We start from the raw sequence: 23,883 nt of genomic DNA on the forward strand, positions 1-23,883 counted from the left end.
CCTTTCCCCTGTGCCAGGCCACCTCCCATCCCATCCCTGAGCCAGGCAGAGCCGCAGGAGCACCCTCCTTCAGGAAGGCCTCCGTCACAGCTGCATTCCCTGAGTCACTGGTGAATGAGAACCAGTCTGCTTTTGCCTTGTATACACTATTTTACTTTATTTTCATAACCCTGCAAGGTACTTATCATTATCCCCATTTATTCGATGAGGAAACCAAGATTCAGTAGGTTTTGTAACAAAACAAAGCTCTAAGTGGCTTTCAGCAGTCAGGACACCTAATCAAGCTCCTATCTAAGAAAAGAGGCCCCGAGCAGATCTCTCCTCAGACTTAGAGCACCAGACCCATGAGAGAAAAAGGTTTTGTTTGTTTGTTTTGTTTTTAAAGACAGAGTCTCACTCTGTTACCCAGGCTGGGGTGCAGTAGCACAATCACAGCTCACTGCAGCCTCAATCGCCCAGGCTCAATGATGCTCCTGCCTCAGCCTCCAGAGTAGCTGCGACTACAGATATGTGCCACCACGCCTGGCTAATGTTTTTTTCTTTTTTGTGAAGATAGGGTCTCACTGTGTTGCCCAGGTCTCAAACTCCTGAGCTCAGTTGATCTGCCTGCCTTGGCCTCCCAAAGTGCTGGGATTACAGGTGTGAGATATAGTGCCTAGTCAGATGACAGGGTTTCAAGATCCTTCTTGAGCCCATCAACTAGCTCATCTTGTCTGCTAGAATTTGTTATTATGCACCATTCAAAACTTCCTTAAGCTCTTTTTTACATGCACCCTGTTTTTCTTACCAAGAAGGAAAACTAGGTCCTCAACACTCTCTTCCATTTCTCCCCTTCCCAGAAGCTGACCAAATGCTAAATTCTTGAGAGCATTTTAAATTGTCTTTACCTGTAAGCTGCCCTCAGAAACCGCCACTGTATGCTGAAGCAGTGGATGAGGAAAAGATTGGAACTTGTGAACTAAAGTCCCCACCTTTTAAATCCCATCCTCCTGGTCTAGAGGAGGCATGTCCAGGTCACAAGACCAGAGCAGGACGGCACTGGGACATGGACTCTGCATGGGTCTCTTTAGAGGATGCACTCAAATTATATGCGAGAAGATATTACAGGGAATGTTTTTCTTATACATAATGTAAAATTAAAACTATTTTATCTAATCTACCACTACATTTACGAAGCTTTGTTACTTCCTGCCTTCTTGTTGTTTCTGATCTTTCTTCAGTAGGGTATTGGTTCAGTAGTTAGCTGGACTCAAAAGTAATGCAACAGCCTCAATGTATTGTTGGAAGAGTAATAAAACGCTATTACTAATCATGAAAAGGCCATTCCCATTATAACTCAAGTGTGCCTTTCATCAAGTGAATTAGAAACAATGTGTATTCATTTGTTTGGTTTGTTCCCAGTGAGGTGAAGGATTACACAAGCATGATTTTTCCCTTGCTCCCTTCCCTGAACTAATTCACTTATGGAGGGGAGGCAAGGAATGAAAATGAACCCATGGATGGAGTAGCAAAAAAAATTTTGTGCTTCAGTGAAGAAATGTTGCATTGTCTATAGCGCACTCTTCCAAATGGTCTGATTTTTAACTTGTTCATTGTCACCAAGCTATTTTGCACCTCTTAGTAAACAGCAGGCAAGGGATGGATGTGCAAACTTGTAGTGTTCTGTAGAATTTCAGCTGACTTCAGGGTTCCTGTGAAAAATCAGTTCTGCCTCCATTTGCAATTCAGTTGATTTACTCCATATAAATTTGTGCTTTTTTTACTTTCCTTTGGACTGCTTTTAACATCTGGTTCCCTCACTGATTACAAGTAAAATAAAATCTTCATGTGTTTGTTTTTGTATGTATATGAGAATCACACTTTCATTTTCTGAAAATTATCTTTTATCAGAGATGTGCCCAGAAAGTGGCCTACTTGATAGCCTCACCCTTGACCAGCACCCTAAGTGCAGAGCTGATGTGATGTTAATCCTCTCATGTGGGCTTTCAAATTCTTCTGAGTGCCCCGTGGTCGGACCTGAGCTGCTCATAACACTTCACTTTCACATCACTTTTTTTTTATTTTACTTTAAGTTCTGGGATACATGTGCAGAATGTGCAGGTTTGTTGTATAGGTATACATGTGCCATGGTGGTTTGCTGCACCTATCAACTTGTCATCTAGGTTTTAACTCCTGCCTGAATTAGGTATTTGTCCTAATGCTCTCCCTCCCCTTGCCCCCCACCTCCTGACAGGCCCCGGTGTATGATGTTTCCCTTCCTGTGTCCATGTGTTCTTCTTGTTCAACTCCCACTTATGAGTGAGAACACACAGTGTTTGGTTTTCTGTTGCTGTGTTAGTTTGCTGAGAATGATGCTTTCCACCTTCATCCATGTCCCTGCAAAGGACATGAACTCATTCTTTTTCATGGCTGCATAGTATTCCATGGTGTATATGTGATGCATTTTCTTTATCCAGTCTATCATTGATGGGCATTTGGGTTGGTTCCAAGTCTTTGATCTTGTAAATAGTGCTGCAATAAACATACGTGTGCATGTGTCTTTACAGTAGAATGATTTATAATCCTTTGGGTATATACCCAGTAATAGGATTGCTGGGTCAAAAGGTATTTCTAGTTCTAGATCCTTGAGGAATCACCACACTATCTTCCACAGTGGTCGAACTAATTTACACTCCCACCAACAGTGTAAAAGTGTTCCTATTTCCCCACATCCTTGTTAGCATCTGTTGTTTCCTGACTTTTTAACGATTGCCATTCTAACTGGTGTGAGATGGTATCTCACTGTGGTTTTGATTTGCATTTCTCTGTTGACCAGTGGTGATGAACTTTTTTTTCATGTTTGTTGGCCTCATAAATGTCTTCTTTTGAGAAGTGTCTGTTCATATACTTTGCCCACTTTTTGATAGGGTTGTTTGTTTCTTTTCTTGTAAATTTGTTTAAATTCCTTGTCGATTCTAGATATTAGCCCTTTGTCAGATGGGTAGATAGCAAAATTTTTCTCCCATTCTATAGGTTGTCTGTTCACTCTGATGATAGTTTCTTTTGCCATGCTAAAGCTCTTTAGTTTAATTAGATCCCATTTGTCAATTTTGGCTTTTGTTGCAATTGCTTTTGGTGTTTTAGTCATGAATTGTTTGCCCATGCCTATGTCCTGAATGGTATTGCCTAGATTTTCTTCTAGGGTCTTATGGTTTTAGGTTTTACGTTTAAGCCTTTAATCAATCTTGAGTTAATTTTTGTATAAGGTGTAAGGAAGGGGTCCAGTTTCTGTTTTTTACATATGGGTAGCCAGTTTTCCCAGCACCATTTTATTAAAAAGGAAATTTTTTCCCCATTGCTTATTTTTGTCAGATTTGTCAAAGATCAGATGGTTGTAGACGTGTGGTGTTATTTCTGAGACCTCTGTTCTGTTCCATGGTCTATATATCTGTTTTGGTACCAGTATCATGCTGATTTGGATACTGTAGCCTTATAGTATAGTTTGAAGTCAGGTAGTGTGATGCCTCCAGCTTTGTTCTTCTGGCTTAGGATTGTCTTGGCTATACTCTTTTTTGGTTCCATATGAAATTTAAAGTAGTTTTTTCTAATTCTGTGAAGAAAGTCAGTGGTAGCTTGATGGGGATAGCATTGAATCTATAAATTACTTTGGGCAGTATGGTCATTTTCACGATATTGATTCTTCCTATCCATGAGCATGGAATTTTTTTCCGTTTGTTTCACTTTCACGTCATATGATTCCTATTTGTGAATGACTTTTTCTTGAATATCTGTGTACTTCATAAATTAATTGCCATGTGTAAGCACTTGCAGGATAGAATGTGCATGAGCACACTGGCCTGTAGAGTATTCCATCAGGATAACAAAACTATAGAATCAATGGCCTTGGTTTTTCCAGTGGGGGGAGAAAAGGCAGGTAAGAAAACATAAAATATTTTTAAAGGTGTTTGGAAAGTTGTGCACACAAGATATAATTCTAGTATTAGGTTTTTGAGAAATGTCTTATTCTGAATGCTCTTTTAATAATAACATAGAAATAACTCCATAGGTGAAAAGGTCTCCAATGCTTTTTAAAAGAAAACATAGCTATAGAGATAAAGCTGAAAGCCCTTAATAAATACATTTAGGGCATCATATTATTGAAGGATTTTTAGGTAGATTCAGTATCTCACTGGGGTACAAAGAACATTAATTTTAAGCAATTTTAAGTCTGATAGTTCAGAGGAGAACTAATTGGTTTAAATGTTTTTTTACAGAATAAATGAAAAATGCTATTGAAGATTAAGAAAGAAATTAGTTGATGGGTCATTGACTCCCGCAATGTATAACCATGAATCTCATTTACTCCCTTTAAGACATCTGTATAACTAAAAACTATTATTAAAATAAAAACTGGGGAAGAAAAGATTAATTATCTCTTAAAAACTTTATAGCAGATAGTGGTAGGGATAATTCCTAACATAAATGACTAATATTTCTTCAGTTCTTTCCCTGAATGGCAAAAAGGACTTTTATTCACGACTTTTATTCACAACTTTTAAAAAGTAGTTTTCTGTAAATATGAATCTTTTTTGAAAAACAGACTGCTAAGTCTTCTCCAAACATCCATATTGTCAGAAAATCCTTTGGCAAGAAAATACAGGTAAAACCAACACCTTTGCAGAGCTGGCCCCATGCCCGGTGTCCTACATGTCATTAAACTGACGCAAAAATGTAATCAACAAGCAAAGCAAACGACCAAGAAAGTTGTTTCTGTCACTATTAAAAATGCCTGGGTGCTAAATAAGCCAGCAGGGGAACAAAGTTCAAACAGATTCCGCCAAGAGGGGACAATCCACGAATCAATTAATCATGTGAGTTGTTTTTTCACCAGATTGCTTACTCCCAGGGGCAGAGTAATTGCATGCTACTATGTTGTATCATAAAATATGAAATAATCTTAATTAGAGAATATCACAAATTAAACAGCATATTGCATCCTGTATTCTCCTTATGATATTTTATCCTCACTGTGCAAATCCTTCCCTCTCTAAATTAACATGCCAAGCTTTTCCCAAATTTTCCCAACAGCCAGACACCTAAGCTAAGTCCCAGCCTGAAAGCAAAGAGAGCCACTGCTCTCTTCACATCCCAAGAGCCTCTGAGAGAAGGAATAACCCTGGGAACAGTGTATGTGATATGAAGTTAATGGAGATAGCCTCAAAATCAGTGCCCTGCATTACCATGTGGCATTATTCTTCACCGAGCAGTGATGCATCCCTCCTGCGTCTGTGTGGCCACTCACTGTCCTGCTGTGCTCACCTGTGAGCATCAGACTCCAGACACTCACTTCTGCAGCTGGCAGACACAGGGCACCCAGGGGCACACTGAACAACCCACTAGGGTGTGGGAGGAGAGATTAGAACTTGTATTTATATTCATGTTTACTAAAATTAAAAAATAGAGCTTTATTGATAATAAATGACTGATGTGGGACATGTATATGTATTATATACATATAACACTTTTGATACAAATTCTTATAATAATAACAATAGGTAACAGTTATTGAGCACATTTATTACAAGTACTTCACCTGGGTCACCTGGGTTAACTTGATGAATTCTCACAGCAGCCATAGGGATGAGATACCCACATAACTTACTGTCCAACCCAAAGTCCCAAGGGAGTGAGAGGGGCTCACTATTAATTACTGCACCATGGCAGCAGGAATAAATCTGGACCAGCTCAGGACACTGGTATGAAGGTCATCCTGGTCCTGAACAGAGAATGCACTGGCCAAGGTCACAGTACAAGGCCATGGTACAGACTGAATGGAGCCCAGGAGGTCAGAATTCAGGGCTGGGCTTATGGCCATATTGCTTCATTGCATGATGGAAAACCCAATAAATCACTGGATGACTTTACCGATAAGGGGCTGAGATAGAAGCCATATGGAGGAACAAGATGGGTAGACCCCTTCCCTCTGCTCCTGCTCCCGTGACTAAGCACAACTGCGAACCCACGGATGGCACATGAAGCAACTCCAGGAGGACTCTGGGAGGAGAGGAAGGCAGGTTTGTCCAAGACCCAAGAAGGGCAGCACAGTGCCAGGTCTCAGTCTCCACCCAGCAAGGACAGCCACTAGTCATGGTCTCCACTCCCGACCCAGCACCAGCAGGTCCTCAGATGGCTCATCCTCCAGATGGAGCAGAGCTGCTCCAGTAGCACCAGGGGAACCACTGGCAGGGGACCATCAGAGCCCCACCAGAAATCAGTGGCTGGAGGGGAGGTCTCCTTACCACTGGGCCTGAGATGCCCTTTTCCTGCTGAGACACACAGGAGTGAGAGGCGGAACCAGAGAAGGGGCCTGCCACAGCAAGCAGCTGCTCAGAGTGTTGTCCATGGCCTGGGGCTCTCCTGCCCTGACCAGAGGCGCCTGGGCTGCCCAGGACGCAGGCACATGGGTCCCACCACATCCTTCTTCCACCAAGAGCCTCCTGGCAGCTGGCCCAGGGAAGCCTTTCCCAATCTACAGGCCACACCAGCAGGGACCAGTGGGAGCCCCCAGGAAACCAGAAAAACCAAGCAGACCAAACAACACAGTAAAGACTCTGAAAATTAAGCTGCCATCAGAACCACAGTCCACAAAAGCAGTCCAAAACTTGTGTGCTGAACCTAAACTGGGTGACTTGCTGCTAAAATATAAGATTTGAGCCGGGCATGGTGGCTCACGCTTGTAATCCCAGCAGTTTGGGAGGCCAAGGCAGGTGGATCACCTGAGGTCAGGAGTTCGAGACCAGCCTGGCCAACATGGTGAAACCCCATCTCTGCTAAAAATACAAAAATTAGCTGGGTGTGGTGGCGCATGCCTGTAATCCCAGTTACTCAGGAGGCTGAGGCATGTGAATTGCTTGAACCTACCTGGGAGGCAGAGGTTGCAGTGAGCTAAGATTGCGCCACTGCACTCCAGCCTGGGTGACAGAGTGAGACTCTGTCTTAAAAAAAAATGATAATAATAAAATAAAAAATTAAAATAAAATATGATTTAAATAGGGCTCAGAGACTTCTAACATAATAGACAAAATGTTCAGCATACAACTGAAAATCTCCTGTCATATCAAGAACTAGGAGATTCACAACTTGAATTTAAAAAGCCAATAAACTGGCCGGGCGCGGTGGCTCACGCCTGTAATCCCAGCACTATGGGAGGCCGAGACAGGCGGATCACGAGGTCAGGAGATCGAGACCATCCTGGCTAACATGGTGAAACCCCGTCTCTACTAAAAATACAAAAAGTTAGCCGGGCATGGTGGCGGGCACCTGTAGTCCCAGCTACTCCAGAGGCTGAGGCAGGAGAATGGCGTGAACCCGGGAGGTGGAGCTTGCAGTGAGCCGAGATTGCGCCACTGCACTCCAGCCTGGGCAACAGAGAGAGACTCCATCTCAAAAAAAAAAAAAAAAAGCCAATAAACTGATGTCAACAGTGATATTAATGCAAATTTGGAATTATCTGACAAGAATGTAAAAGCAATAGCCATGGAAATCCTTCAACAACCAATTTAAAATGTTATTGAAACAAATGAACAAGTAAATCTCAAAAAAGTCATAAAAAGGAACTGAATGGAGGCTGGGCGCAGTGGCTCAAGCCTGTAATCCCAGTGCTTTGGGAGGCCAAGGTGGGCAGGTCACAAGGTCAGGAGTGTGAGACCAGCCTGGCCAATATATGGTGAAACCCCATCTCTACTAAAAATACAAAAATTAGCCAGGCGTGGTGTTGGGTGCCTGTAATCCCAGCTACTGGGGAGGCCGAGGCAGAATTGCTTGAACCTGGGAGGTGGAGGTTGCAGTGAGCCAAGATCACTCCACTGCACTCCAGCCTGGGCAACAGAGCGAGACTCCGTCTCAAAAAAAAAAAAAAATTGCCCAATGGCTCAGCAGTAGAGCAGAGATGAGGAGCATTCCTTCAGTGAACATTAAGGCAGAACAATAGAATTCACTCCATATGAACAGCAGAGAGAAAGTAGATATTTTTTAAAAATGAAAACAGTCTTCCTCACTGACTTCTGAGACAGAAGAGCCAACATTTAAATCACTGGAGTCTCAAAATGAAAAGGAAGGGGGTGGGGAATTAAAGAGTATTTAAAGAAATAATAACTAAAAACTTCACAAATCTGTCAAGAGCATATCAACCTATAGATCCAAAAAGCTGAACAAACCCTAAACAATATTTTTTCAGTGCTGAGAGAAAAGAATGGTCAGCCATGGATTCTATATCCAGCTAAGCTATACTTCAAGAGGGCAGGGGAAATGAAAACATTCTCAGATGCAGAAAACTAAATAATTTGTCATGAGCAGGTCAATCCTTAAATATTATGAAGTACTTCAAACAGAAAGAAAACAATAAAAGAAAAAATTTTTGAGAATCAGGAAAGTAAAAGAAACGAGAAAGAGTACACACGGGTGCATACACTAGACTATCCTTTTCCTGGTGAGTTTTATAAGTTATATTTTATAATTGAATCAAAAATAATATCTTCTGATTCATAACAAAATGACGTTTAAAGGGGAAAGATAAAAAGACCTAAAGAGAAGTGAGATTTTCACACACAGCTGAAAATGGTAAAATATTGATACCAAGCAACTTTTGTAAGTCATATACATATATTGTAAAACCCAGAGGCCAGGCACGGTGGCTCACGCCTGTAATCCCAGCACTATGGGAGGTGGAGGCGGGCGGATCACGAGGTCAGAAGATCGAGACCATCCTGGCTAACGCGGTGAAACCCTGTCTCTACTAAAAATACAAAAAATTAGCCTGGTGTGGTGGCGGGCACCTGTAATCCCAGCTACTTGGGAGGCTGAGGCAGGAGAATGGCGTGAACCCAGGAGGCGGAGCTTGCAGTGAGCCAAGATCGTGCCACTGCACTCCAGCCAGGGGGACAGAGAAAGACTCCTTCTCAAAAAAAAAAAAAAAACCCAGAGCAACCATGACAAAACTATACAAAGGGACACATTAAAACACTAAAAATAAATCAGGTTGGAATTTTAAAACAACATTCAAGTAATCCTGAGAAAAGGAAGAAACACAGAAGATCAAGCACCTGAGAAAACAAATAATAAAATACCACTTTTAAGTACTAACATACCAATAATCACCTTAAATGTGCATTGTCTAAATCAAAAGGTAAACATTAGCAGAATGCATAAACATGACCCAATTATATGCTGCTTACAAAAAACTCTCTTACACAAGGCAGGTTGAAAGGAAAATGATGAAAATAGATAAGCTATATAAACATAAAAATTTTTGAAGACCACTAGTAGTTATATTAATAACTCATAAAGTAGACTTCGGAGCAAACAAAATTCCTAGAAACAAGGAAAGAGAGTCTATATGGATATAAAGATAATTCACCAGAAAGAAATATTTATCTTAATTGTGTATGCAATAAACAACATAACCTCAAAATACATGAAGTACCAACAGATGAAACTGAAAGATGAAATATACAAATAGAAAATTATAGTTGATTGTTTTGACAGCCCCTCCTCAGCAATGGATAGTGCTACGAGACAGAAATTCATCAAAGATATGTAGGACTGAACAATAAAGTCAACCAATAGGATCTAACTGACATACATAGAAAAAGCTACATAACGACAATACAATACAAATGTTTCTCAAGTGTACATGGTACATTTACCAAGACAGTCCATGTGTTTGGGCAATAAAACAAACATCAACAAATATAAAAGAATGAAAGTCATACAGAATATCTTTTCTGACCACAATGGAATCAAACTAGAAACCAGTAACAAAGAGACAGCAGGAAAACCTTCAAACAAATTTCTAAATAATGTATGGGCTATAAAGGAAGCCTTAAAGGGATATTTTTTAAAAAGCATAGAACAGAATGAAAACAAAAAACTTAATATATCAAAAGATGTTGGATGTAATTAAAGCAGTAATAAGAAGGAAATTTATAACACTAAATGTTTACATTAGAAATATGAAAAGGTTTCTATTCTTTCCTGAAGAAACTAGAGAAAAAAGAGTGAAATACAATCTAGAGGAGCCAGAAAGAAGAAAATAACGTAGAGCAGAAATCAATAAAATTGAAAATAGGAAAACAATGGGTAAAATCAATGCAACAAAAAACTAGTTATATGAAAAAAGTTAATAAAATTGATAAGCCCATAGTAAGACTGACAAAAATAAAGAGTGAAAACAGATCACAACTGTTAAGAATGAAATAAAAGTCTGGGCATGGTGGCTTACACCTTTAATCCTAGCACTCTGGGAGGCCGAGGCAGGCAGATTGCTTGAGCCTGGGATTTCAAGACCAGCCCGGGCAACATGGCAAATCCCCATCTCTACATAAACTACAAAAAATAGCCAGGCCTGGTGGCTTGAGCCTCTAGTCTCAGCAGCTCAGGAGGCTGAGGCGGCAGGATTGCTTGAGCCCAGGAGGTCGAGGCTGCAGTGAGCTGAGATGGCACCACTGCACTCCAGCCTCGGTGACAGAGTAAGACCCTGTCTCCTCTCCCTCTAAAAAAAAAATAATAATAATAATGATGAGATAAAAGATACCACTTCAGAACTTCAGATGCTGCAGTCATTAAGAAGATAACAAGGGAATCCTGTGAACAAATTTACACTTATAAATTCTCCAACTTAAAAGAAATGAACCAATTCCTTGAAAGCCACAAAGTACCAAAACTCAACCAGGACAAAATAGACAATCTGAGTAGTCCTATAACCAATAAAGACATTGGTCAAAATTTAGCTCATAATTAAAAAGCTGCCCAAAACAACAATCTCCAGGACAGATGGTTTTACTAGATAAAAGAATTCTACCAAACATTTAAAGAAAAATTGAAATGAATCTTACACAATTTCTTCCAGATAATGAAAGAAGAGGGAACACTGCCAATTTATTTATTAATGCTAGTATTATTCTGAAACCAAAACCACACAAAGAGAATGCAAATAAAATGAAAACTATGGATCAATATATGTAATAAACTTAAATGCAAAAATCCTTAACAAAATATTAGCAAATCAAATCCAAACAACATATCAAAAGAATTAGATACCATGACCAAGTGTAATTAGTCCAGGTATGCAAACTTGTTAAGCATTTGGAAATTGGTCAATATATTCCACCATAACAACAAGCAAATAAGAAAAATCATATTAACTGATGTAAAAAAAGCATTTGACAAAATCCCGCACTTATTAATGATAAAAATAGACATTAGAAACAGAAGAAAATTACCCCAACTTGATAAAAAAGTGTCTAGCATCTACAAAAAAAAAACACCCACAGCTAACATTATACTTAATGGTAAAAGACTGAATGCTTTCCGCCTAAGATCAAGAACAAGGCAAGGCTCTACCACTGTTATTTAACATAGTACTAGAAGTTCTAGCCACTGAAAAAGCAAGCAAAAGAAATAAAAGGCAGGCATGCTGGAAAAGAAGAAATAAGAACTGTCTGCATTTGCAGACGTTATGATTGCCTAAGGGTAATATCTCCAAAAAATTTACAAAGAAAATATCTAGAATAAGAAGTAAGTTCAGCAAGGTCACAGGATACAAGATCAGCCCTGAAAAATCAATTGCATTTCTGTGTACTAACAATGAACAGGTGGTGATTGGAATTAAAAACATTTTACCACTTATAAGCACACAAAAGAAAATGAAATACTTAGATATACACTTAGCGAAGCTTGAACAGAAGCTCTGTACTGTATATTACACAGGCTGATGAAAGAAATAAAAGAAGACATAAGTAAATGCTGAGACATACCGTGTTCATGAATTGAAAAAAAATCAACATTAGTAATGATGTCAAGTCTCCCCAAATGGGTCTACCGGTTAAATACAATTTCTATCAAAACCCAGCAAGGATTTTTTTGTAGATACAGACAAGCTTATTCTAAAATTTGTGTAGAAAGACAAAGGTAAAATAATCTTGAAAAAGAATAAAGTAGGAGGAAGCAATCTACCTAATATCAAGTCTTATAGCTACAATAATCAAGACAGTATGGTACTGCTGAAAGGACAGACACATAGACTAATGGAACATAATAGAGAACCCAGAAATAAAACCAGGCAAATGCCCTCTACTGATTTTTTTACAAAGGTGTGAAAGCAATTCAATGAAGAAAAGCTAGTCTTTTCACAAAATAGTACTGATACAACTGGACATGTAGAGACAAAAGAAGAAAGAAAGAAAAAGAAGCTAAACCTAAGCCTCTTACACAAAAATTAATTCAAACTAAATCATAGGCACACATGTAAAATGTACAACTACGAACTTTTAGACAAAGAATTATGGGAAAATCTTCAGGATCTCAAGTTGGGCAAAGAGTTCTTAGACTTGAAATCAAAAGCACATCCATAAAAGGAATATTAATAACTTGGATCTCATTAAAATTAAAAAGCTTTTTTGCTCTGTAAGAGCCCATGTGAAGAGTATAAAAAGACAAGCTATAGACTGGAGAAAATATTGACAAACCAACTGACAAAGGACTAGTACCTAGAGCATATAAAGAACATTCAAAACTCAACATCTAAAACATTCAATTAGAAAATAAGTAAAAGACATAAAGAGGTATTTTACTGAACAGGATATATACGTGGCAAATAAGCATCTGAGAAAATGTTCACCATCATTAATCATTAGGGAAATAAAAAATTAAAACCACAGTGATATTGCTATACACTTACCAGAATGGCTAAAATGATAAAAGGAGACAATACGAATGCTGGCAAGGATGCAGAGAAACTGGGTCACTTACACATTGCTAGTGGGAATATAAAGTAGAACAGCCACTCTGGAAAACAGTTTGGTAGTTTCCAATAAAGTTAAACATTAAGCTACCATATAACCCACCAATAGTACTTTTAGACATTTATCTCAGAGAAATGAAAATGATATTCACACAACAATCTACACACAAAATTTGTAGCAGCTTCATTTGTAATAGCAACAAGTGGGGATCTGCCTATAAGTCCTTCCACTGGTGAATGGCTAAACGAACTGTGATTCAGACAAACACTGAGTAGTGCTGGGACACTACTCAGCAACAGAAAGAAGAAACCATTGTTGCATGCAACAACTTGGATGGATCTCCAGGAAATCATGCTGAGCAAAAAAAAAAAAGACAATCCCAAAAGGTTACACTGTGGGATTCTCTCTATATAACATTTTTGGTATGGCTAAAATTTAGAAACAGAGAACAAATTCATGGTGGCAAGGATTAGTAAAGGAGGGGTAGGGAAGGCACAGGCAGGGTGGAAGTGGATGCGGCCTTTTATAAAACGGTTACAGGGGAGATACCTGTGGAGATGGAACTATTTTCCCGACTGCCGTGGTGTGTGTAGGAAGTTACACATGTGATAAAATTATACAGAACAAATAATCACACACATAAATGAGTGCAAGTAAAACTGAATAAGGTAAGTGGATTGTGTCAATATCGATATCCTAGTTGTGACATTAGTATATCGGCACGTGAAGGGAGCTCAGAGCCAATCCTATATTTGCTTTGGCAGGCACAGGGGGAATTGCTCTAAACAAACCTCGTCTTAACTGGTTTTGACCCCATCTCCTTATCAAACCACCACGCAGATCTGCTAACAGCCAATTGGCCAAGTCGGACCCTGGTTCTCTCCAGCAGTCCTGGCCCACCTTCTGGCAAATTCATCAAAATACAGTGTGTGGGATGAAAAAGTGTTCTCTATTAACCAATTCATTGGTGATTAATCCCCCAACACAAATAAGAGTTGGCTTTGACTGACCCCTTCGTTAACACAGAAGTGACTGCGAAGTTCGGTGTTGTACCCTAATTCTTCCAACAGAAAAGTGCTCCTGAAGTCCAACCATTGTCTGTGGCAGAAGACTGAAAACATTGTGACAAATCTCTCCATGAAGCTGCACTGCTGAAATCTTATACCAGCAGCCCAGAGCTTCTCCCAGGCCTGTTCATATCCTGCATATTGGCCAGATTCTACCCTCAGATATGCACACATGGCCTCCTGATTTCCATTTAAAGACTTTTGCAAACCTCGTCCCTACTTGAGGGTTAGGGAAGCTCTGCCAGTATCTGAGGATGATGCCGCCAGTTGAAATTTTCTAGACGCGACGGTTTAAATGGTTTGTGACTGAACTGGAAACACATCTACATTTCATTTTAATTATTGGTGATGACAACACAAACTCTGCCATCATTTTGTATTTTCCCTCTCTACCATCTATTTCAAAATGACTTTATCATGCTTTATCATCGGCTGACTTCTACTTTAATGAACCTTCAGAACCACAAATCCTTAAGATCCCATTCCCTGTCACAGAAAGAGGAAAGCCCACCCTCACAGCTAAATGGAGAAAGGGACCAGCCTGCCGCCAGACACAGCGGAGGAACTGTTCCCATTCCTTTAAAAATAGGAGAGGAAACACATCCCACCGTCTGGGATAGGAAACCTGTCCCTTCAGCCCCCAAGAGCAGAGCCTTTCTGGAAACCTAGGATGGAAGCACATTCCTGGCTGGTACTCAATGATAGAAAGCGATGCTTTTTCTGCCACCAGCGGGGCAGTCGCTTCCGCCTGGGAAAGTCACTGTCCGAACACTTTGCACCAGGGCGAGGGCCTGCCAGGCACTGGTGGGGCCTCTGGAACTTTCAACCTACTGCACAGAAACTCACACCTGCCTTTAGCACCATTCACAGAAACAGCATCTTGTTTCCAATTTGGCTGTAGATAATGAAATTAGCCCCCAAATTACCATAAAGTGGAACAAGTAAACACCAAAGCAGAAGCTAGGTTTCCAGGCCTCTCCCTCCCCCCATACGGAACAGGACCCTCTGGCTTCTTCGCTGTTTAAATTCAAAGCAAGACTGCTGTTTTTCTAAGTCGCTATTCTGACCCCAAGCAGATAAAGAACACTAAATGACACATTCAGGAGAGCAGCTCTGTTCTCGCAGAGCCGCTGTGTTTACATCAGGAAATCCTGCCCGGGTGGGGACAGGGGGTCGGCCGCGGAGGCGGCCCGGGCGCCGGCCTCCCTAGCGCTCGCCGCCGCGCTCCGCTGGCTGGGCCGCGCTGGCCCCTGGCGCTCAGCAGCTGACTCCATCCAGATGTGCCGCGGCTCCAGAGTGGCTGCCGCGCGCAGTAAATGGGCATCGGAGGCTCGTCAATCCGGGCCAGAGCAATTGCGGTCTCGGGGCCGCCCCACTGGCACTCGGAAAGGTGCGCGCGGGAGGGGACCGCGGAGGCGCCGGGCGGGGGCACCCTGGGCGCGGGGAGGGCGCGAGCTAATGACCGACCGGGGAAATGTTCCTAATACATTTGTACATTTCCTTGTAAATGTTTTACACTTTGAAAGAAAGGGGAATGCTGTATATCATGTGGAAATGTTGGCTGTCTATAGGTCCCTGTGGGTATTACTGCGTTAGTACGACTTGTAACCAGAGCAAGAGAAACATAAAAAAGCTGGGAAACACTGCCAATTAGTCATTACAGGGGACTGTAAAAACAAAAGAAAGGGAAAGAGGAGGGAGGAGAAGGAATCAAAGAAGAATAAAATGACCCGGGGAAAAAAAAAGCAAAAGAAAAGAGATGCGTTTCTATGCTGTTCCGGGAATAGCGCGGGAAGCAGGACAGCTGGCGGCTTTCTGATCAGCAGAGACCTGCAAAGCAGCAAGCTCCCAGGCGCAGCCCCGGAGCGGCCCTGTCAGTTCCCAAACGACACCTAGTTGCTGTCCCTGTAAAAACTCGAGCTGGGTCAGCAGGCAGGCAGTGTGCTTTGAAGCGAGACTCAAAATCCAAGTCAGACATTTATTTCTGATCGCCCGCCGCCTACACAGTCGTTGCTAGCTGAGTTGTAATAAAAAGGAGAAGGCAGGAACTATTTTTTTTTTTTACAATCCCAAGTTCCTACCAGTCACCGGCTTCAAGCGGCCTGTGGCCATGGTTGCTGAAAACGTTTTTTAATTTTACAGTAATTATGATGATCGAAATCTTTTTTTGTTTGTTTCTGCTTTTTGCCAGAGTCAAGAGTCCAAGAACTTGTAACATCACAATCTGAAATGGATCTGGCTGAGCCTCCCAGTCCTTCTTGAGTAACTTTATTGACCCCTTTCAGGACTTAAGTGAAGAGATAACGGTGTACGCAATGTGTTAGTTGCAGGCCAAAACCGGGGCTGGGCCAGGCTTCTCCCAGGGAAGGGCTGTGATAGCTCAGGGCCTCCAGGGAGTGGGGGAGTTGGGGGGTGGGAGGGAGGGGGGTGAGGAGAGGAAGCTGGGGCCCACTCCCCAGGGACAGGGAGGCATATGTTGCTGGCTGGGAGAGAACTGCTTATCTCAGCAGCATGCAGGCCGGCTTCCAGCCAGCCTCTTCAGCCCACAGTGATTTCAGTCCCCACCTCCCCTGAGTCATGGGGATGGCCACATGTGCCTCAGATCCAATTCCTGGCAAGGGCACAACTTTGCTAATCAGCTGGGGTCCTTCTTAGTGTCTGCCCGTAGCTCAGCAGATGCACAGCTCAGCTTCACCAGGACAAAATGTCTTGCGTTAGATCTGTTTCAAAAACAATTATATGAGCAAATTATCCTGGCTTCTAAGAACAGATTTTAAAAATCTAGTAGCAAGATCTCAAAAAATGATTAAACTACAAACACTATTTTAAAATAACATTAAACCAGACAAGAGATGAAGATTCTCACCGAACTAGCATGAGCACACTCTACTCCCCGAGCCCAACTCCCCATGCCTGTGTCTGTATCTCCAAAGTCCAGAGAGGAACTTACTTACATCTGGGCCCTCTTCTGAGATAGAAATGAGCACAGCGAGACTTCCTTATCTGTCAATGACTTTTACCTCATAACATACAGCTTTGAAGTCTGTTCGTGGAAAAGCTGTCATCAGAGACTAACTGGAAAATCCTCATGAACTGGGTCCCTGACCTACCGATTTGCATTGCCAACAGGCTGGGCACGTTTTACCAGTGGCAGGTCTACAGCAGGTTAGTTGTGTCTCTTCAGAACTGGTCAAAAATAGTGTCATGCTTTTGCTGGCAAGCCTGTTCCGGCTCCTCTCAGTGCTTGGTTGCTTCTCTGTGGGAACGCACCATCTCGCCTCCCACCTGACTGTGGGCGAACCCTGCAGCTGAGACCTTGCCCTTTGCAGTTGTCTCTGCAGATTGTATTCTTCAGCAATTGTCTTTACACTAATAGGACTGACTTTGAAATTTGAAGTTACAGCCTTGACATTTTTCTCAAGTTCTAGGTGCATTCTTCCAGCTGTAACTAGACATCTCCCCTTGAATTTCACATCATCATTTCAAATTTGGTGCATTGACAAGGAAATGCATGATCTTCCTTCCTTATCCTAAGGGTCAGAGGGCCACACCTTCCCTTAACTCAGCCCCCTTTACTCTCCAATTTCTACCAAAGATAGCATCACTGTCTCATTACAGAGCCCCATAGGCTCATTCCTTAACTCATTCTTTTCTTGCATGGTTTGTATTCTAATTTCTGCAACAGAGCTCTGCGTGTTGTCCCCCTGCTCTGCAGACAAACAGTGAACCAGCCAGCCAGAAGCCCATCCCCGCCCAGTCAGCAGACAATCACAGTGCCCATCAAACACCCTCACAGTATAGTGTAAGTTTTCTGTTCAAAACCTTGCTGTCCCTGTGGTCCCTCACTTTTGCCTTGTGTGAAAAAGTTCACGTGCATTAACCTTGGAAACCTCTACAGCTGGTGGTAACCTCCTCTTCCACCGCGACCTCCGTCCTCAGCCGCCTTCATTCTCGGGAGCCTCCCCAGCCCCTGCCTGCTGTGGACTCTCCCAAACCCAGCCTGGGGAGCCAGTCCTACAGATCTTGGCTTCTAAAGGAGGTTTAAACTCTTTCCTGCTCTCTACCAGGGTAAATTCTAACCAAACCTCAAACTCAAAATCAAATCTGCAGTCCTCTGCAGAGGACAAGCTTCTGCAGGGATGCCCCTTGTCCCCAGTGAGACCCCCTCCACCCCCAGTGAGGTCAATGACTGGCTGATCCCCAGCACTGGGTCCATTCCCCAGTTTTGGTGCCTATCAGATGTCCCACCACACTTCCATTTCAGAAGTGTTAAAACCAAACTCCGTGTCTTTCCCCTGGAACTCTCTTCATCCTTTCATATCCTCCATTTGTTAACTTTAGGGTAAAGGTTTATTTATCTGGTTTTACTTAAATCAAAACTCAGAAACCCCTGGCTTCTTCTCCTTTCTCCACTCTGAAGTCCAAGCAGCAACTGAGACCTGGCGCTCTGCTTCTTAGAGAGGACTCTACTTGCCACCTGCCACCTGCCACCTGCCACTTTCCTCCACCTTCCAGGGCTCCGTGGACAGGACCGTCTTGGCAAGTGTGTGTTTTCAGGCCAGTCACCACTGCCACCTTTACCAAAGGGCCCCTCAGGTCCACCCCTCAGCCTTGCCCACTCTGTCTGGTGCTCTGGGGCCACCCCCCACTCCCCTTGGCTGCCCCCTGTCCTCCAGCTTCCCATGGGCAGTGCAGCTCAGGCAGGAACCTGCACCTCCTACCGTGCACCCCAGGTCCTGCACTATTTCTTCTGCTCTTCCTAAGCCTGCTCACAGCTCGGTAAATATTCCCTTCATTATGCTCTCTTCACACCACCCAGGTTGAGAGCGTTTTCTGCCAAGAAAACTCATATCCTGACTGATATACAGGACCCTGAGTGAGCAAGTGAGTACTTATTTGATATTTAAGTCATCGGTGTACCTTTTGTAAAAATTCAATTGTATAAGTTTTGGGGGATGTGACGCACAGAGCATCTAACAGTGTGTCCTACACATGATTGGTGCCTAATAGCCTTTTTTTCTTTTTTGAGACAGGGTCACCCAGGCAAGAGAGCAGTGGTATGATCTTGGTTCACTACAGCCTTGACCTCCTGGGCTCAAGTGATCCTCCCACCTCAGCCTTCGGAGTAGCTGGGACCACAGGAATGCACGACCACATCTGGCTAATTTTTGTACTTTTGGTAGAGGCGGTGTCTTGCTACCTTACCAGGGCTGGTCTCAAACTCCTGGGCTCAAGCGATCCTCCTTGCCTTGGCCTCCGAAAGTACTGAGATTACAGGCATGAGCTGCTGCACAGAGCCCCAATAACTATTTATTGAATAAATCTGAGTTCCTGAAAGATTGAATACAGTCTGTTCAGAGGAAGAAGCTGTAAAACAATAAAAAGATGAAAGAAGAAGAAAGGAAGAAAAGGAGGAGCGAAAGGAGGAGGGGAAGAAACTGATTAATGCAGGTTAAATAATATGATAATTATTCCATTGTAATTTTTTTGCACTTTAAAGTACTCACCTGTCTATTCTGTACTGGAGTTCTGACCTTGTTTCTGGTCTACCACACCACTGCATTTTCAAACCAAGAATTCACTGAGAGCGAATAGGAAGGCTCGTGTACCAGAGAGACTATTCTCATTTATTTCTTAATTATTTATCAACAAAACTTCATTGGCACACTTATTGAGAGAGTTTCAAATCAGTGTGCTGAGCGCAGATGTGAGATGCGGGAAGCCACAGCTTCTCTGGAGAAGCTCGCATTCTGAAAGGAAGCATTGGGAGAGGACATGGATGAAAACATACAAGACAAAACAGTGAGCATTGTGATAAGAGATAACACAGAGTCACAGCAGCAAGAAGAAGGAATTCACGACTCTCGAAAGGTCGAGATCATCCTTGAACCGCCACTGACCTCAAGGCAAGGCACAAGGTGAGGAGCCCCCGAGTGGCATGGGGAGAATCAGGGTCTCGTCCCCACTCATAGGAATTCAGCCCATCAGTGGTCTAGACTGAGACAAGAAATTAAGTAAATTTGACTCCTATGCCACTTCCATATTTATCCATTCATTCATTCGTGGGAACACTGAGATTCCACTCCCTGTGCCTGACAGTTTGAACTAACACTCTTACACGTTGGTATCACTCAAGAATCACACTGGGAGAAGGTGGTTTAGGTTTCTCTAGCTAGAAAAAGACTCACCACAGGGAGTCGAATGTAATCCTAGTTCTAATCCAATCCAGACCAAAAGGGTCCAGTTACTGTCCACAGAGGGCTGTGTCCAGGGAGGCCATACTGGTGTGCTCCCAGCCACAGCCCCAACATGGCCGACACACATGAATGAAAGGTCAATGCCAGCTCCCGCTCCTTCCTTATCCTAAGAGCCAGCGGCCCACACCTTCCCTTAAACAGACCCAGGGCATAGCCCTTCCTTAAGTCATCCCATAACAGTGCTGGACTACCAAAGTCCAAGCCACCACACAGGGATGACATGAGTGAGGTTTCCATCTGCCAAGAGGCCAGAGGAATGCAAGTGTCACGTCATGGGGAAGGAAGCCCAGTAGTAACAGCCACCTCCGAGGGGCCTTCCTTGTGGATTGAGGGTGACTTCTCCATGCAGTTAGCTTAATAACAATAAACAGGTGGACTAGGTTCATGATTGATAAATTCCTTCTCTACTCAACCCTCCCCCTGCCCTAGACAATGTTGGTGTCTGTACAATTAGAAGGATCTATTCTCTTTTTATTGTGGAAGCAAAGCAGAGTGATAAGAGCTTAGAGAAATCGCAGCACAGATGTCAGGCCGCAGGCCCAAGGGCTGTTAAAAAAAGAAAACTCTGTAAATGGAAGTGAGGCTCAGTAAGGCACAACCCTTAAGTCTTGGCTCACAATGCAAAGGAAAAAAAGAAAAAAGACTGGTGGGTGGGGGAGTTTCCTGAAGCCATGAGTAAAATCTGGCAGAAAGCATTCTATACAGCCTTTTTTGGTTTCAATCCGCATGACATCACAATCTGTGAATTTTGCTGTGATTGAATTTGAATGAACTTGTAGATTCAAAACAAAACCCATTTGAAACAAGCTCCACAAAACAACTCTCTCTTCCCCGCAGCAGTTAAGTGCATTTCCTAACTGCCTTCTTCTTTTCTGGATGGCAAGGCCTGTCTGGGACTAACACGCCAAGTCCAAACCACACAGACACATGCATGCACACGCATGCAGACACATACAAGCACACACAGACATATGTGCACACACACATGCAGACATACATGTGCACATACACTCATTCACAGAAACATACACACATACACACACCCAGGGAGCAGCGGGGCCAAGAGAAGTGGCAGGAGCACTGGACTGGAGTGTCGATTCTGCCTGGGAGAACCTGCCCATCCTTTTGTTGTGCTTCCCCTTTTCATTCCCATTATCTTAGTTCTGCCCAGTAAAGGCAAGAAGGAAGACCTAGACCAGCCTTGCAAACACATTCTGAGCTTAGAGAAACCAGGGCAGAAGAAAAGAAAACCACACAACAGTCCTGGTGTGACGGTTAAAGTATTCCACTATTCCAGGCTTCTCCCCCTCTTTTGTTGAATTTGTTTCTACAGAACTGGGGATGATATGGGTAAGCATCAGATGTATTTACACATAACAGGTTTTTGTAAATAGTGAGAAACATAGCCCAACATACCTCCAGGTGTACAAGATCATTCAAAAACCCAAACTGAATTAACCATTTTGTTTTTCTATAAGGACAGCTATGCCACAAATTGAAGAACTATGCTGCTAACATAGCCAACACAGGTAATCAGGATATGTTTTAATATGCAAATAAACCTATCAAGGAATGCCTCCCAAACTACTCCATGTCTACCTAGCCTTGGACCCTAAAATCCTCCATGTCTACCTAGCCTGGGACCCTAAAATCCTCCATGTCTCTGATCACCCTGGAAAAGCCTAAGACTCCAGGCTTTTAACATAGTGGTGCTCAGTTGTGAGTGATATTCCCCCCAGGAGACATTTAGCAAAGTCTGGAGAAGTTTTTGTTTGTCACAACTGTGGGGTGTGTGTGCTATCATCATCCAGTGAGTAAAGGCCAGGGATGCTACTCAACATCCTATGGTAAACAGGTAGCCCTTACCCCACAACTCAGAAGGATCTGGTCCCAAATGTCAGCAGTGCCAAAGTTGAGAACCCCTAATTTAACACATAAGCCCCCCTCCTTCCCCTCCCAAAAGAGTGTGTCAATACAACTGTCCCACAGTGTTCTCTGACTTCATAGCTACCAAGGCAGGAGCCAACATGGAGCTGCCACAACAGCTTGGCAGAAGAGCCTGCAATCAAGTCGGCTCACCAGAACTAGAAGTCAGCGTACACTGCGCAAAGCAAGAGTGATGGCCCAAACCCCTACAAAAATCGGTTGAAATAAAAATCAATGTCACCCTCAGACCATGGTCACTTTCTGCCAAATAGTTAGTGAGAATTACGGGCATATGATTTCAAGAAAAATATTTTATCTTGGTGAGTTTTAGAAAGGAAAAAAGGAAAGTCTTTGCCCTGTTATGCAGTAGCACTATTCATTTGTGGTCTGTATCTGATTTCCTTGAGTAAGATGTGAAGACTTCAGAATGGATGTCAGAATAAATGATAGCTCCTGCAAATGGCAATCCTCAGGGTTTTGCTCATAATGATCCCAGCATTTCACTGGCCTTCATCTTGGAGAAGCCTAAAGGGGTAGTACTACCTCAAAAGAGGACAAAACTCTGTCCTCAGCAGAGAACAGCAGGCTTTCTGAGGTTTCCTCCTGCGTTACAGCCTTGCTTGTGAGGTTTAAACCAGTATCGTGTTTAAGAGAGAAACCTGTAGACTAGCTGCATTAGACTGAATCTTGAGCAAGTCATTTTACTTCCTGAGCCTCAGTTTCCTAACCCATAAGATAAGCTTTAATACTAACAGAACAATTAGCAGTGTTTTATTGCTATGTGCCAAGCATGGTCTGGGTGGCTTGCATATGTCATCTAACTTAAATCTCCCTAGAGCCCTATGAGTACAAATGAGGAAACTGAGTCGCAGACTGGTTATATAACTGCACAGGGTCACACAGATGGAGGAAGCTAAGGTTTCAGCACAGGCTGCCTGTTTCTCCACCATGATGCTCCCCTCTTCACTGTGCCTCCTGGCTGGAGTAAATGAGCGATGCTCACATTGTCCTCCAGAGTAGTCATTAAGACAATGAGCCACCTTGGCTGTTTCTATTCTTCGAAGGAGCAGTTATGGAGCTGCACTTTAATCTTAACCTATAGCCCCTGTTGTTTCGAGTAATAGAAGAAGGATTCAAACAGGAGCGGAGAGAGGGCAGTTCCACATTCAGCTTCCCACTAAGTTGACCTTGGAAGTGAGTCTTCATTGGTGAAACATGGGGACCTCATTGGTTGTTGTGACCATTGAGTCAGAGGGAAGAGCATGCTCTGAGAAAAAGTTCAAAGCTCCAAATACGAATAACCTCATATGGGCGGCACCCAGAGTTCCACAGTCCTTCTACCTGACATCTCGTGTGACTGTAATACGTGGGTCACAGGGTGCATCGCTTTTCCCAATTCACAGACGTGGAAACCAACCCCCCAAAAAAGTGAGCTAACTCCCCCAGGTGACACAATTAGAACCCAACTTCCATAAATGGAATCTGCTGTACTGAGTTGGTGTCATCATTCCAGTCCAAGAAGACACACAATTACCTCTGGCATCTCCAATATCACTTGTGGAGTTTTCAACTTTGCTCTTATTACCAATGCCTGTGGTACACATTTCCGAGGCTCTCAACGCCTGCAGATGAATCTCGTGAAATCTGCAGTCATGGGATTAGGTAATGCAGTAGAAGTGGATGTCCAAAACATCCTGCTCTTTATGTAATATTTCTCTTTGTATTCTCACACAAAAGCAGTTAAAAATAAGAGCAGCCATGCCTGTGCCAGGCACACAGAGCCTTGTTTACAGGACGGGAGTGTGTGGGTCCTTTTTGGTAAGACAGCTGTGTTTCTAATGTCATTGTCTTTAG

At 42.8% G+C, this 23,883-nt stretch overlaps 1 long non-coding RNA gene across 1 annotated transcript in view; it reads right to left on the minus strand.

Moving 5' to 3' along the window:
• Positions 1-19,845, minus strand: part of LOC129486483 (uncharacterized) — a 148,948-nt gene extending 129,103 nt beyond the window's left edge. Inside the window, exons 1-2 of the long non-coding RNA XR_008659002.1 lie at positions 19,747-19,845; positions 19,354-19,596 (exon numbers count right to left, since the gene is read on the minus strand). This is a non-coding gene — a long non-coding RNA (uncharacterized lncRNA). The remainder of the gene's footprint in view (positions 1-19,353; positions 19,597-19,746) is intronic.
• Between the last annotated feature and the right edge of the window lie 4,038 nt (positions 19,846-23,883).

The sequence above is a fragment of the Symphalangus syndactylus genome, chromosome 7 (assembly GCF_028878055.3).
Source record: "Symphalangus syndactylus isolate Jambi chromosome 7, NHGRI_mSymSyn1-v2.1_pri, whole genome shotgun sequence".
Lineage (NCBI taxonomy): Eukaryota > Metazoa > Chordata > Mammalia > Primates > Hylobatidae > Symphalangus > Symphalangus syndactylus.